This window comes from Hyla sarda, unplaced genomic scaffold (assembly GCF_029499605.1).
Source record: "Hyla sarda isolate aHylSar1 unplaced genomic scaffold, aHylSar1.hap1 scaffold_605, whole genome shotgun sequence".
Lineage (NCBI taxonomy): Eukaryota > Metazoa > Chordata > Amphibia > Anura > Hylidae > Hyla > Hyla sarda.
The window spans coordinates 152,028-167,799 of NW_026610620.1; the positions used below are offsets into that span (position 1 = coordinate 152,028).

The 15,772-nt window shown below is 46.0% G+C and overlaps 7 non-coding genes across 7 annotated transcripts; all 7 read left to right on the forward strand.

The window, feature by feature from the left end:
• The first annotated feature begins 332 nt into the window (after positions 1–332).
• Positions 333–523, forward strand: LOC130340900 (U2 spliceosomal RNA). Its single transcript, XR_008880931.1, has one exon. It is a non-coding gene; the product is annotated as a U2 spliceosomal RNA (small nuclear RNA).
• Positions 524–2,601: 2,078 nt separating this feature from the next.
• Positions 2,602–2,792, forward strand: LOC130340901 (U2 spliceosomal RNA). Its single transcript, XR_008880932.1, has one exon. It is a non-coding gene; the product is annotated as a U2 spliceosomal RNA (small nuclear RNA).
• A 2,079-nt stretch (positions 2,793–4,871) lies between these two features.
• Positions 4,872–5,062, forward strand: LOC130340904 (U2 spliceosomal RNA). Its single transcript, XR_008880934.1, has one exon. It is a non-coding gene; the product is annotated as a U2 spliceosomal RNA (small nuclear RNA).
• Positions 5,063–7,143: 2,081 nt separating this feature from the next.
• Positions 7,144–7,334, forward strand: LOC130340905 (U2 spliceosomal RNA). The gene has a single exon (XR_008880935.1). It is a non-coding gene; the product is annotated as a U2 spliceosomal RNA (small nuclear RNA).
• Positions 7,335–9,412: 2,078 nt separating this feature from the next.
• Positions 9,413–9,603, forward strand: LOC130340906 (U2 spliceosomal RNA). Its single transcript, XR_008880936.1, has one exon. It is a non-coding gene; the product is annotated as a U2 spliceosomal RNA (small nuclear RNA).
• A 2,082-nt stretch (positions 9,604–11,685) lies between these two features.
• Positions 11,686–11,876, forward strand: LOC130340907 (U2 spliceosomal RNA). Its single transcript, XR_008880937.1, has one exon. It is a non-coding gene; the product is annotated as a U2 spliceosomal RNA (small nuclear RNA).
• Positions 11,877–13,974: 2,098 nt separating this feature from the next.
• LOC130340908 (U2 spliceosomal RNA) lies at positions 13,975–14,165 on the forward strand. The gene has a single exon (XR_008880938.1). It is a non-coding gene; the product is annotated as a U2 spliceosomal RNA (small nuclear RNA).
• The last annotated feature ends 1,607 nt before the right edge of the window (positions 14,166–15,772 follow it).

Below are 15,772 nucleotides of genomic sequence, written 5' to 3' on the forward strand. Positions count from 1 at the left end.
GCATCTGCAGGCAACAAAGGTAGGTGTGTGCTTGTGTGTGTGTTTCCTATGCAGATCCTAAGCCCAGTGTCACATGCAAGTAGGAGGAGTAAGAAGGGTTCCTGGCAAATCCGGGTTATGGATTGCATTTAAAAAGGCCCCGTGGGAGTGCAATGGGCCCCTGTCTTGCTGCTTAGCAATAATGGTATGGGTTTAGGTTCTGCTGTGTGTACTGGTGGTTGACTGCCCCCCAGCCCAGAGTGTGCATGGAAAATTGTCTGGCAGCCTCCCTGACAGCAAGCAGTGATAGTGCCCATGAAGGGGACCTTGTTGGGCCCGCCCCTTTCACGGTTATCGCTTCTCGGCCTTTTGGCTAAGATCAAGTGTAGTATCTGTTCTTATCAGTTTAATATCTGATACGTCCCCTATCTGGGGACCATATATTAAATGGATTTTTGAGAACGGGGGCCGATTTCGAAGCTTGCTTCCGTCGCCCTATGCATTGACCCGATATGGCAGTATCTTCGGGTACAGTGCACCACCCCCTTACAGGGTTAAAAAGAAAGATTCCTACTTTCATTGCTACCTGCTTGCTGGCTAGCCAGCTAGCCAGCCCTGTGGGCCTTGCTGCTGCAGCCAAAAAACAAAAGGTGGTGCTGCTGCTGCTGCTTCTGCTTGTGTCTGGCCGCTGTTGGAGCGTCCAGGCACAGGACTTCTGCTGCTGCTGACTAAATGGCCTCCTTAATTGGATCATTTGAGTAGCCAGCACACCTGTGCAGGTAGGGCATGACATGATAGGCAGCTGCCTTGATAGCGGGTGGGTGCTGAATGTTCCTAATTGACAAAATAAGATTAATGCTTATGAAGAAATATAAAATCTCATCCCTTCCCCAATATCGCGCCACACCCCTACCCCTTAATTCCCTGGTTGAACTTGATGGACATATGTCTTTTTTCGACCGTACTAACTATGTAACTATGTAACATAACATGGGGGGGGGGGGGGGGTCTCCTGGCTGTTCACACAGGTGTGTCATTGCTGTACATTGACCATGCATTGCTTCTGTGGTATTGCAAAGGCAAAGACAAATGCTTCCAGCCATCCATTGCACTAATGGATTGGTCATCAGCTGGCTGTCTATGTCCCGCATCAATATAGACCAAAGTACAGAGGGTTAGGCTATGCTATTGTGCACCTACCTGATGCATCAGAAGGTGCGAGGCCCTTGCTAAATTCTGTGCACAGACTTTGAGATCTATACTTTAGACTGTATCTAAACCTGCTCCAACATGGACTGACATTCTGGCCTACTTTCAGCCGATGCGACTTGTCTGTCGCTGAACAGTCGCTTTTTATGTATTCAGCACCTATGTATAATGTTGTAAAAATGCTCTAGAAGCTAAAGTCGCAGAAATGTCACACATATTTGGCCTGCAACTTTCTGTGCGACAAATTCAGACAGGAAAAATCAGTATAAATCCTTAGAAAATTATCCCCCAGTGTCTCCATCTGCTGGCGGTATTGAATAAGCATTGCTGCACTGATGGGGTATGCATTAGACGAAAAAAAAGAAGAAAAAGAAGAATAATACGCCCAGAAAAGAGGCGAAAAGGAGAAAAACGTAAAAAAACGTGAAAAAAAAGTAAGAGGAAGAGAAGGGAAAAAAAGGTGGAAATGGGTTTAAAAGTGATTTCGGCGGAGAAATATATATATATATATATATATATATATATATATATATATATATACGCGCACACACACACATATATATAAACGTATTCTCCGTTGAGATATTGCAGCCGCTGCTGTGTCCAGGCCCAGGAGCCTTAGCACTGTGCTGTGATGTCACTCAATACCACTGACATCACTAGGTGTAAACAACATCTCTCCTTTGCTGTGTATGTGACTATGGAGCTGTTTGGTGATGTCGTCTATTATGGCCTTCATAGAAGCAACAGGAGATTGTTGCATCCATCTAGAACCCTCAGAACTACAGTGCTATGATGTCACTCACTTCCACAGGCCTTGCAGAGTGTAAACAACAACAACCCAGCTTTGTTGTGTATGTAACCATAGGGATTTGTGATGTCACCTAGAACCTTCACAGCAGTGACAGCTTTATGAGGAGCATCAGCACTGCTCTGCCTGAGCAGAACCATCACCGCCATAGGTTGTCAAATAACCCGGATTTAACCCACACAGGTAAGTCCAATGGGGTGCAGGCATGTCCTCTATGCTTACAGCTTCCCGTGGGTGTTGGTTTGATACCGTTTGGGGACAGCCAAGGAGGCATCTGCAGGCAACAAAGGTAGGTGTGTGCTTGTGTGTGTGTTTCCTATGCAGATCCTAAGCCCAGTGTCACATGCAAGTAGGAGGAGTAAGAAGGGTTCCTGGCAAATCCGGGTTATGGATTGCATTTAAAAAGGCCCCGTGGGAGTGCAATGGGCCCCTGTCTTGCTGCTTAGCAATAATGGTATGGGTTTAGGTTCTGCTGTGTGTACTGGTGGTTGACTGCCCCCCAGCCCAGAGTGTGCATGGAAAATTGTCTGGCAGCCTCCCTGACAGCAAGCAGTGATAGTGCCCATGAAGGGGACCTTGTTGGGCCCGCCCCTTTCACGGTTATCGCTTCTCGGCCTTTTGGCTAAGATCAAGTGTAGTATCTGTTCTTATCAGTTTAATATCTGATACGTCCCCTATCTGGGGACCATATATTAAATGGATTTTTGAGAACGGGGGCCGATTTCGAAGCTTGCTTCCGTCGCCCTATGCATTGACCCGATATGGCAGTATCTTCGGGTACAGTGCACCACCCCCTTACAGGGTTAAAAAGAAAGATTCCTACTTTCATTGCTACCTGCTTGCTGGCTAGCCAGCTAGCCAGCCCTGTGGGCCTTGCTGCTGCAGCCAAAAAACAAAAGGTGGTGGTGCTGCTGCTGCTGCTTCTGCTTGTGTCTGGCCGCTGTTGGAGCGTCCAGGCACAGGACTTCTGCTGCTGCTGACTAAATGGCCTCCTTAATTGGATCATTTGAGTAGCCAGCACACCTGTGCAGGTAGGGCATGACATGATAGGCAGCTGCCTTGATAGCGGGTGGGTGCTGAATGTTCCTAATTGACAAAATAAGATTAATGCTTATGAAGAAATATAAAATCTCATCCCTTCCCCAATATCGCGCCACACCCCTACCCCTTAATTCCCTGGTTGAACTTGATGGACATATGTCTTTTTTCGACCGTACTAACTATGTAACTATGTAACATAACATGGGGGGGGGGGGGGTCTCCTGGCTGTTCACACAGGTGTGTCATTGCTGTACATTGACCATGCATTGCTTCTGTGGTATTGCAAAGGCAAAGACAAATGCTTCCAGCCATCCATTGCACTAATGGATTGGTCATCAGCTGGCTGTCTATGTCCCGCATCAATATAGACCAAAGTACAGAGGGTTAGGCTATGCTATTGTGCACCTACCTGATGCATCAGAAGGTGCGAGGCCCTTGCTAAATTCTGTGCACAGACTTTGAGATCTATACTTTAGACTGTATCTAAACCTGCTCCAACATGGACTGACATTCTGGCCTACTTTCAGCCGATGCGACTTGTCTGTCGCTGAACAGTCGCTTTTTATGTATTCAGCACCTATGTATAATGTTGTAAAAATGCTCTAGAAGCTAAAGTCGCAGAAATGTCACACATATTTGGCCTGCAACTTTCTGTGCGACAAATTCAGACAGGAAAAATCAGTATAAATCCTTAGAAAATTATCCCCCAGTGTCTCCATCTGCTGGCGGTATTGAATAAGCATTGCTGCACTGATGGGGTATGCATTAGACGAAAAAAAAGAAGAAAAAGAAGAATAATACGCCCAGAAAAGAGGCGAAAAGGAGAAAAACGTAAAAAAACGTGAAAAAAAAGTAAGAGGAAGAGAAGGGAAAAAAAGGTGGAAATGGGTTTAAAAGTGATTTCGGCGGAGAAATATATATATATATATATATATATATATATATATATATATATATACGCGCACACACACACATATATATAAACGTATTCTCCGTTGAGATATTGCAGCCGCTGCTGTGTCCAGGCCCAGGAGCCTTAGCACTGTGCTGTGATGTCACTCAATACCACTGACATCACTAGGTGTAAACAACATCTCTCCTTTGCTGTGTATGTGACTATGGAGCTGTTTGGTGATGTCGTCTATTATGGCCTTCATAGAAGCAACAGGAGATTGTTGCATCCATCTAGAACCCTCAGAACTACAGTGCTATGATGTCACTCACTTCCACAGGCCTTGCAGAGTGTAAACAACAACAACCCAGCTTTGTTGTGTATGTAACCATAGGGATTTGTGATGTCACCTAGAACCTTCACAGCAGCGACAGCTTTATGAGGAGCATCAGCACTGCTCTGCCTGAGCAGAACCATCACCGCCATAGGTTGTCAAATAACCCGGATTTAACCCACACAGGTAAGTCCAATGGGGTGCAGGCATGTCCTCTATGCTTACAGCTTCCCGTGGGTGTTGGTTTGATACCGTTTGGGGACAGCCAAGGAGGCATCTGCAGGCAACAAAGGTAGGTGTGTGCTTGTGTGTGTGTTTCCTATGCAGATCCTAAGCCCAGTGTCACATGCAAGTAGGAGGAGTAAGAAGGGTTCCTGGCAAATCCGGGTTATGGATTGCATTTAAAAAGGCCCCGTGGGAGTGCAATGGGCCCCTGTCTTGCTGCTTAGCAATAATGGTATGGGTTTAGGTTCTGCTGTGTGTACTGGTGGTTGACTGCCCCCCAGCCCAGAGTGTGCATGGAAAATTGTCTGGCAGCCTCCCTGACAGCAAGCAGTGATAGTGCCCATGAAGGGGACCTTGTTGGGCCCGCCCCTTTCACGGTTATCGCTTCTCGGCCTTTTGGCTAAGATCAAGTGTAGTATCTGTTCTTATCAGTTTAATATCTGATACGTCCCCTATCTGGGGACCATATATTAAATGGATTTTTGAGAACGGGGGCCGATTTCGAAGCTTGCTTCCGTCGCCCTATGCATTGACCCGATATGGCAGTATCTTCGGGTACAGTGCACCACCCCCTTACAGGGTTAAAAAGAAAGATTCCTACTTTCATTGCTACCTGCTTGCTGGCTAGCCAGCTAGCCAGCCCTGTGGGCCTTGCTGCTGCAGCCAAAAAACAAAAGGTGGTGGTGCTGCTGCTGCTGCTTCTGCTTGTGTCTGGCCGCTGTTGGAGCGTCCAGGCACAGGACTTCTGCTGCTGCTGACTAAATGGCCTCCTTAATTGGATCATTTGAGTAGCCAGCACACCTGTGCAGGTAGGGCATGACATGATAGGCAGCTGCCTTGATAGCGGGTGGGTGCTGAATGTTCCTAATTGACAAAATAAGATTAATGCTTATGAAGAAATATAAAATCTCATCCCTTCCCCAATATCGCGCCACACCCCTACCCCTTAATTCCCTGGTTGAACTTGATGGACATATGTCTTTTTTCGACCGTACTAACTATGTAACTATGTAACATAACATGGGGGGGGGGGGGGGGTCTCCTGGCTGTTCACACAGGTGTGTCATTGCTGTACATTGACCATGCATTGCTTCTGTGGTATTGCAAAGGCAAAGACAAATGCTTCCAGCCATCCATTGCACTAATGGATTGGTCATCAGCTGGCTGTCTATGTCCCGCATCAATATAGACCAAAGTACAGAGGGTTAGGCTATGCTATTGTGCACCTACCTGATGCATCAGAAGGTGCGAGGCCCTTGCTAAATTCTGTGCACAGACTTTGAGATCTATACTTTAGACTGTATCTAAACCTGCTCCAACATGGACTGACATTCTGGCCTACTTTCAGCCGATGCGACTTGTCTGTCGCTGAACAGTCGCTTTTTATGTATTCAGCACCTATGTATAATGTTGTAAAAATGCTCTAGAAGCTAAAGTCGCAGAAATGTCACACATATTTGGCCTGCAACTTTCTGTGCGACAAATTCAGACAGGAAAAATCAGTATAAATCCTTAGAAAATTATCCCCCAGTGTCTCCATCTGCTGGCGGTATTGAATAAGCATTGCTGCACTGATGGGGTATGCATTAGACGAAAAAAAAGAAGAAAAAGAAGAATAATACGCCCAGAAAAGAGGCGAAAAGGAGAAAAACGTAAAAAAACGTGAAAAAAAAGTAAGAGGAAGAGAAGGGAAAAAAAGGTGGAAATGGGTTTAAAAGTGATTTCGGCGGAGAAATATATATATATATATATATATATATATATATATATATATATATACGCGCACACACACACATATATATAAACGTATTCTCCGTTGAGATATTGCAGCCGCTGCTGTGTCCAGGCCCAGGAGCCTTAGCACTGTGCTGTGATGTCACTCAATACCACTGACATCACTAGGTGTAAACAACATCTCTCCTTTGCTGTGTATGTGACTATGGAGCTGTTTGGTGATGTCGTCTATTATGGCCTTCATAGAAGCAACAGGAGATTGTTGCATCCATCTAGAACCCTCAGAACTACAGTGCTATGATGTCACTCACTTCCACAGGCCTTGCAGAGTGTAAACAACAACAACCCAGCTTTGTTGTGTATGTAACCATAGGGATTTGTGATGTCACCTAGAACCTTCACAGCAGCGACAGCTTTATGAGGAGCATCAGCACTGCTCTGCCTGAGCAGAACCATCACCGCCATAGGTTGTCAAATAACCCGGATTTAACCCACACAGGTAAGTCCAATGGGGTGCAGGCATGTCCTCTATGCTTACAGCTTCCCGTGGGTGTTGGTTTGATACCGTTTGGGGACAGCCAAGGAGGCATCTGCAGGCAACAAAGGTAGGTGTGTGCTTGTGTGTGTGTTTCCTATGCAGATCCTAAGCCCAGTGTCACATGCAAGTAGGAGGAGTAAGAAGGGTTCCTGGCAAATCCGGGTTATGGATTGCATTTAAAAAGGCCCCGTGGGAGTGCAATGGGCCCCTGTCTTGCTGCTTAGCAATAATGGTATGGGTTTAGGTTCTGCTGTGTGTACTGGTGGTTGACTGCCCCCCAGCCCAGAGTGTGCATGGAAAATTGTCTGGCAGCCTCCCTGACAGCAAGCAGTGATAGTGCCCATGAAGGGGACCTTGTTGGGCCCGCCCCTTTCACGGTTATCGCTTCTCGGCCTTTTGGCTAAGATCAAGTGTAGTATCTGTTCTTATCAGTTTAATATCTGATACGTCCCCTATCTGGGGACCATATATTAAATGGATTTTTGAGAACGGGGGCCGATTTCGAAGCTTGCTTCCGTCGCCCTATGCATTGACCCGATATGGCAGTATCTTCGGGTACAGTGCACCACCCCCTTACAGGGTTAAAAAGAAAGATTCCTACTTTCATTGCTACCTGCTTGCTGGCTAGCCAGCTAGCCAGCCCTGTGGGCCTTGCTGCTGCAGCCAAAAAACAAAAGGTGGTGCTGCTGCTGCTGCTTCTGCTGCTTCTGCTTGTGTCTGGCCGCTGTTGGAGCGTCCAGGCACAGGACTTCTGCTGCTGCTGACTAAATGGCCTCCTTAATTGGATCATTTGAGTAGCCAGCACACCTGTGCAGGTAGGGCATGACATGATAGGCAGCTGCCTTGATAGCGGGTGGGTGCTGAATGTTCCTAATTGACAAAATAAGATTAATGCTTATGAAGAAATATAAAATCTCATCCCTTCCCCAATATCGCGCCACACCCCTACCCCTTAATTCCCTGGTTGAACTTGATGGACATATGTCTTTTTTCGACCGTACTAACTATGTAACTATGTAACATAACATGGGGGGGGGGGGGGGTCTCCTGGCTGTTCACACAGGTGTGTCATTGCTGTACATTGACCATGCATTGCTTCTGTGGTATTGCAAAGGCAAAGACAAATGCTTCCAGCCATCCATTGCACTAATGGATTGGTCATCAGCTGGCTGTCTATGTCCCGCATCAATATAGACCAAAGTACAGAGGGTTAGGCTATGCTATTGTGCACCTACCTGATGCATCAGAAGGTGCGAGGCCCTTGCTAAATTCTGTGCACAGACTTTGAGATCTATACTTTAGACTGTATCTAAACCTGCTCCAACATGGACTGACATTCTGGCCTACTTTCAGCCGATGCGACTTGTCTGTCGCTCGCTTTTTATGTATTCAGCACCTATGTATAATGTTGTAAAAATGCTCTAGAAGCTAAAGTCGCAGAAATGTCACACATATTTGGCCTGCAACTTTCTGTGCGACAAATTCAGACAGGAAAAATCAGTATAAATCCTTAGAAAATTATCCCCCAGTGTCTCCATCTGCTGGCGGTATTGAATAAGCATTGCTGCACTGATGGGGTATGCATTAGACGAAAAAAAAGAAGAAAAAGAAGAATAATACGCCCAGAAAAGAGGCGAAAAGGAGAAAAACGTAAAAAAACGTGAAAAAAAAGTAAGAGGAAGAGAAGGGAAAAAAAGGTGGAAATGGGTTTAAAAGTGATTTCGGCGGAGAATATATATATATATATATATATATATATATATATATATATATATACGCGCACACACACACATATATATAAACGTATTCTCCGTTGAGATATTGCAGCCGCTGCTGTGTCCAGGCCCAGGAGCCTTAGCACTGTGCTGTGATGTCACTCAATACCACTGACATCACTAGGTGTAAACAACATCTCTCCTTTGCTGTGTATGTGACTATGGAGCTGTTTGGTGATGTCGTCTATTATGGCCTTCATAGAAGCAACAGGAGATTGTTGCATCCATCTAGAACCCTCAGAACTACAGTGCTATGATGTCACTCACTTCCACAGGCCTTGCAGAGTGTAAACAACAACAACCCAGCTTTGTTGTGTATGTAACCATAGGGATTTGTGATGTCACCTAGAACCTTCACAGCAGCGACAGCTTTATGAGGAGCATCAGCACTGCTCTGCCTGAGCAGAACCATCACCGCCATAGGTTGTCAAATAACCCGGATTTAACCCACACAGGTAAGTCCAATGGGGTGCAGGCATGTCCTCTATGCTTACAGCTTCCCGTGGGTGTTGGTTTGATACCGTTTGGGGACAGCCAAGGAGGCATCTGCAGGCAACAAAGGTAGGTGTGTGCTTGTGTGTGTGTTTCCTATGCAGATCCTAAGCCCAGTGTCACATGCAAGTAGGAGGAGTAAGAAGGGTTCCTGGCAAATCCGGGTTATGGATTGCATTTAAAAAGGCCCCGTGGGAGTGCAATGGGCCCCTGTCTTGCTGCTTAGCAATAATGGTATGGGTTTAGGTTCTGCTGTGTGTACTGGTGGTTGACTGCCCCCCAGCCCAGAGTGTGCATGGAAAATTGTCTGGCAGCCTCCCTGACAGCAAGCAGTGATAGTGCCCATGAAGGGGACCTTGTTGGGCCCGCCCCTTTCACGGTTATCGCTTCTCGGCCTTTTGGCTAAGATCAAGTGTAGTATCTGTTCTTATCAGTTTAATATCTGATACGTCCCCTATCTGGGGACCATATATTAAATGGATTTTTGAGAACGGGGGCCGATTTCGAAGCTTGCTTCCGTCGCCCTATGCATTGACCCGATATGGCAGTATCTTCGGGTACAGTGCACCACCCCCTTACAGGGTTAAAAAGAAAGATTCCTACTTTCATTGCTACCTGCTTGCTGGCTAGCCAGCTAGCCAGCCCTGTGGGCCTTGCTGCTGCAGCCAAAAAACAAAAGGTGGTGCTGCTGCTGCTGCTGCTGCTTCTGCTTGTGTCTGGCCGCTGTTGGAGCGTCCAGGCACAGGACTTCTGCTGCTGCTGACTAAATGGCCTCCTTAATTGGATCATTTGAGTAGCCAGCACACCTGTGCAGGTAGGGCATGACATGATAGGCAGCTGCCTTGATAGCGGGTGGGTGCTGAATGTTCCTAATTGACAAAATAAGATTAATGCTTATGAAGAAATATAAAATCTCATCCCTTCCCCAATATCGCGCCACACCCCTACCCCTTAATTCCCTGGTTGAACTTGATGGACATATGTCTTTTTTCGACCGTACTAACTATGTAACTATGTAACATAACATGGGGGGGGGGGGGGTCTCCTGGCTGTTCACACAGGTGTGTCATTGCTGTACATTGACCATGCATTGCTTCTGTGGTATTGCAAAGGCAAAGACAAATGCTTCCAGCCATCCATTGCACTAATGGATTGGTCATCAGCTGGCTGTCTATGTCCCGCATCAATATAGACCAAAGTACAGAGGGTTAGGCTATGCTATTGTGCACCTACCTGATGCATCAGAAGGTGCGAGGCCCTTGCTAAATTCTGTGCACAGACTTTGAGATCTATACTTTAGACTGTATCTAAACCTGCTCCAACATGGACTGACATTCTGGCCTACTTTCAGCCGATGCGACTTGTCTGTTGCTGAACAGTCGCTTTTTATGTATTCAGCACCTATGTATAATGTTGTAAAAATGCTCTAGAAGCTAAAGTCGCAGAAATGTCACACATATTTGGCCTGCAACTTTCTGTGCGACAAATTCAGACAGGAAAAATCAGTATAAATCCTTAGAAAATTATCCCCCAGTGTCTCCATCTGCTGGCGGTATTGAATAAGCATTGCTGCACTGATGGGGTATGCATTAGACGAAAAAAAAGAAGAAAAAGAAGAATAATACGCCCAGAAAAGAGGCGAAAAGGAGAAAAACGTAAAAAAACGTGAAAAAAAAGTAAGAGGAAGAGAAGGGAAAAAAAGGTGGAAATGGGTTTAAAAGTGATTTCGGCGGAGAAATATATATATATATATATATATATATATATATATATATATATATACGCGCACACACACACATATATATAAACGTATTCTCCGTTGAGATATTGCAGCCGCTGCTGTGTCCAGGCCCAGGAGCCTTAGCACTGTGCTGTGATGTCACTCAATACCACTGACATCACTAGGTGTAAACAACATCTCTCCTTTGCTGTGTATGTGACTATGGAGCTGTTTGGTGATGTCGTCTATTATGGCCTTCATAGAAGCAACAGGAGATTGTTGCATCCATCTAGAACCCTCAGAACTACAGTGCTATGATGTCACTCACTTCCACAGGCCTTGCAGAGTGTAAACAACAACAACCCAGCTTTGTTGTGTATGTAACCATAGGGATTTGTGATGTCACCTAGAACCTTCACAGCAGCGACAGCTTTATGAGGAGCATCAGCACTGCTCTGCCTGAGCAGAACCATCACCGCCATAGGTTGTCAAATAACCCGGATTTAACCCACACAGGTAAGTCCAATGGGGTGCAGGCATGTCCTCTATGCTTACAGCTTCCCGTGGGTGTTGGTTTGATACCGTTTGGGGACAGCCAAGGAGGCATCTGCAGGCAACAAAGGTAGGTGTGTGCTTGTGTGTGTGTTTCCTATGCAGATCCTAAGCCCAGTGTCACATGCAAGTAGGAGGAGTAAGAAGGGTTCCTGGCAAATCCGGGTTATGGATTGCATTTAAAAAGGCCCCGTGGGAGTGCAATGGGCCCCTGTCTTGCTGCTTAGCAATAATGGTATGGGTTTAGGTTCTGCTGTGTGTACTGGTGGTTGACTGCCCCCCAGCCCAGAGTGTGCATGGAAAATTGTCTGGCAGCCTCCCTGACAGCAAGCAGTGATAGTGCCCATGAAGGGGACCTTGTTGGGCCCGCCCCTTTCACGGTTATCGCTTCTCGGCCTTTTGGCTAAGATCAAGTGTAGTATCTGTTCTTATCAGTTTAATATCTGATACGTCCCCTATCTGGGGACCATATATTAAATGGATTTTTGAGAACGGGGGCCGATTTCGAAGCTTGCTTCCGTCGCCCTATGCATTGACCCGATATGGCAGTATCTTCGGGTACAGTGCACCACCCCCTTACAGGGTTAAAAAGAAAGATTCCTACTTTCATTGCTACCTGCTTGCTGGCTAGCCAGCTAGCCAGCCCTGTGGGCCTTGCTGCTGCAGCCAAAAAACAAAAGGTGGTGCTGCTGCTGCTGCTTCTGCTGCTTCTGCTTCTGCTTGTGTCTGGCCCCTGTTGGAGCGTCCAGGCACAGGACTTCTGCTGCTGCTGACTAAATGGCCTCCTTAATTGGATCATTTGAGTAGCCAGCACACCTGTGCAGGTAGGGCATGACATGATAGGCAGCTGCCTTGATAGCGGGTGGGTGCTGAATGTTCCTAATTGACAAAATAAGATTAATGCTTATGAAGAAATATAAAATCTCATCCCTTCCCCAATATCGCGCCACACCCCTACCCCTTAATTCCCTGGTTGAACTTGATGGACATATGTCTTTTTTCGACCGTACTAACTATGTAACTATGTAACATAACATGGGGGGGGGGGGGGGGGGGTCTCCTGGCTGTTCACACAGGTGTGTCATTGCTGTACATTGACCATGCATTGCTTCTGTGGTATTGCAAAGGCAAAGACAAATGCTTCCAGCCATCCATTGCACTAATGGATTGGTCATCAGCTGGCTGTCTATGTCCCGCATCAATATAGACCAAAGTACAGAGGGTTAGGCTATGCTATTGTGCACCTACCTGATGCATCAGAAGGTGCGAGGCCCTTGCTAAATTCTGTGCACAGACTTTGAGATCTATACTTTAGACTGTATCTAAACCTGCTCCAACATGGACTGACATTCTGGCCTACTTTCAGCCGATGCGACTTGTCTGTCGCTGAACAGTCGCTTTTTATGTATTCAGCACCTATGTATAATGTTGTAAAAATGCTCTAGAAGCTAAAGTCGCAGAAATGTCACACATATTTGGCCTGCAACTTTCTGTGCGACAAATTCAGACAGGAAAAATCAGTATAAATCCTTAGAAAATTATCCCCCAGTGTCTCCATCTGCTGGCGGTATTGAATAAGCATTGCTGCACTGATGGGGTATGCATTAGACGAAAAAAAAGAAGAAAAAGAAGAATAATACGCCCAGAAAAGAGGCGAAAAGGAGAAAAACGTAAAAAAACGTGAAAAAAAAGTAAGAGGAAGAGAAGGGAAAAAAAGGTGGAAATGGGTTTAAAAGTGATTTCGGCGGAGAAATATATATATATATATATATATATATATATATATATATATATATATATACGCGCACACACACATATATATAAACGTATTCTCCGTTGAGATATTGCAGCCGCTGCTGTGTCCAGGCCCAGGAGCCTTAGCACTGTGCTGTGATGTCACTCAATACCACTGACATCACTAGGTGTAAACAACATCTCTCCTTTGCTGTGTATGTGACTATGGAGCTGTTTGGTGATGTCGTCTATTATGGCCTTCATAGAAGCAACAGGAGATTGTTGCATCCATCTAGAACCCTCAGAACTACAGTGCTATGATGTCACTCACTTCCACAGGCCTTGCAGAGTGTAAACAACAACAACCCAGCTTTGTTGTGTATGTAACCATAGGGATTTGTGATGTCACCTAGAACCTTCACAGCAGCGACAGCTTTATGAGGAGCATCAGCACTGCTCTGCCTGAGCAGAACCATCACCGCCATAGGTTGTCAAATAACCCGGATTTAACCCACACAGGTAAGTCCAATGGGGTGCAGGCATGTCCTCTATGCTTACAGCTTCCCGTGGGTGTTGGTTTGATACCGTTTGGGGACAGCCAAGGAGGCATCTGCAGGCAACAAAGGTAGGTGTGTGCTTGTGTGTGTGTTTCCTATGCAGATCCTAAGCCCAGTGTCACATGCAAGTAGGAGGAGTAAGAAGGGTTCCTGGCAAATCCGGGTTATGGATTGCATTTAAAAAGGCCCCGTGGGAGTGCAATGGGCCCCTGTCTTGCTGCTTAGCAATAATGGTATGGGTTTAGGTTCTGCTGTGTGTACTGGTGGTTGACTGCCCCCCAGCCCAGAGTGTGCATGGAAAATTGTCTGGCAGCCTCCCTGACAGCAAGCAGTGATAGTGCCCATGAAGGGGACCTTGTTGGGCCCGCCCCTTTCACGGTTATCGCTTCTCGGCCTTTTGGCTAAGATCAAGTGTAGTATCTGTTCTTATCAGTTTAATATCTGATACGTCCCCTATCTGGGGACCATATATTAAATGGATTTTTGAGAACGGGGGCCGATTTCGAAGCTTGCTTCCGTCGCCCTATGCATTGACCCGATATGGCAGTATCTTCGGGTACAGTGCACCACCCCCTTACAGGGTTAAAAATAAAGATTCCTACTTTCATTGCTACCTGCTTGCTGGCTAGCCAGCTAGCCAGCCCTGTGGGCCTTGCTGCTGCAGCCAAAAAACAAAAGGTGGTGCTGCTGCTGCTGCTTCTGCTTGTGTCTGGCCGCTGTTGGAGCGTCCAGGCACAGGACTTCTGCTGCTGCTGACTAAATGGCCTCCTTAATTGGATCATTTGAGTAGCCAGCACACCTGTGCAGGTAGGGCATGACATGATAGGCAGCTGCCTTGATAGCGGGTGGGTGCTGAATGTTCCTAATTGACAAAATAAGATTAATGCTTATGAAGAAATATAAAATCTCATCCCTTCCCCAATATCGCGCCACACCCCTACCCCTTAATTCCCTGGTTGAACTTGATGGACATATGTCTTTTTTCGACCGTACTAACTATGTAACTATGTAACATAACATGGGGGGGGGGGGGGGGTCTCCTGGCTGTTCACACAGGTGTGTCATTGCTGTACATTGACCATGCATTGCTTCTGTGGTATTGCAAAGGCAAAGACAAATGCTTCCAGCCATCCATTGCACTAATGGATTGGTCATCAGCTGGCTGTCTATGTCCCGCATCAATATAGACCAAAGTACAGAGGGTTAGGCTATGCTATTGTGCACCTACCTGATGCATCAGAAGGTGCGAGGCCCTTGCTAAATTCTGTGCACAGACTTTGAGATCTATACTTTAGACTGTATCTAAACCTGCTCCAACATGGACTGACATTCTGGCCTACTTTCAGCCGATGCGACTTGTCTGTCGCTGAACAGTCGCTTTTTATGTATTCAGCACCTATGTATAATGTTGTAAAAATGCTCTAGAAGCTAAAGTCGCAGAAATGTCACACATATTTGGCCTGCAACTTTCTGTGCGACAAATTCAGACAGGAAAAATCAGTATAAATCCTTAGAAAATTATCCCCCAGTGTCTCCATCTGCTGGCGGTATTGAATAAGCATTGCTGCACTGATGGGGTATGCATTAGACGAAAAAAAAGAAGAAAAAGAAGAATAATACGCCCAGAAAAGAGGCGAAAAGGAGAAAAACGTAAAAAAACGTGAAAAAAAAGTAAGAGGAAGAGAAGGGAAAAAAAGGTGGAAATGGGTTTAAAAGTGATTTCGGCGGAGAAATATATATATATATATATATATATATATATATATATATATATACGCGCACACACACACATATATATAAACGTATTCTCCGTTGAGATATTGCAGCCGCTGCTGTGTCCAGGCCCAGGAGCCTTAGCACTGTGCTGTGATGTCACTCAATACCACTGACATCACTAGGTGTAAACAACATCTCTCCTTTGCTGTGTATGTGACTATGGAGCTGTTTGGTGATGTCGTCTATTATGGCCTTCATAGAAGCAACAGGAGATTGTTGCATCCATCTAGAACCCTCAGAACTACAGTGCTATGATGTCACTCACTTCCACAGGCCTTGCAGAGTGTAAACAACAACAACCCAGCTTTGTTGTGTATGTAACCATAGGGATTTGTGATGTCACCTAGAACCTTCACAGCAGCGACAGCTTTATGAGGAGCATCAGCACTGCTCTGCCTGAGCA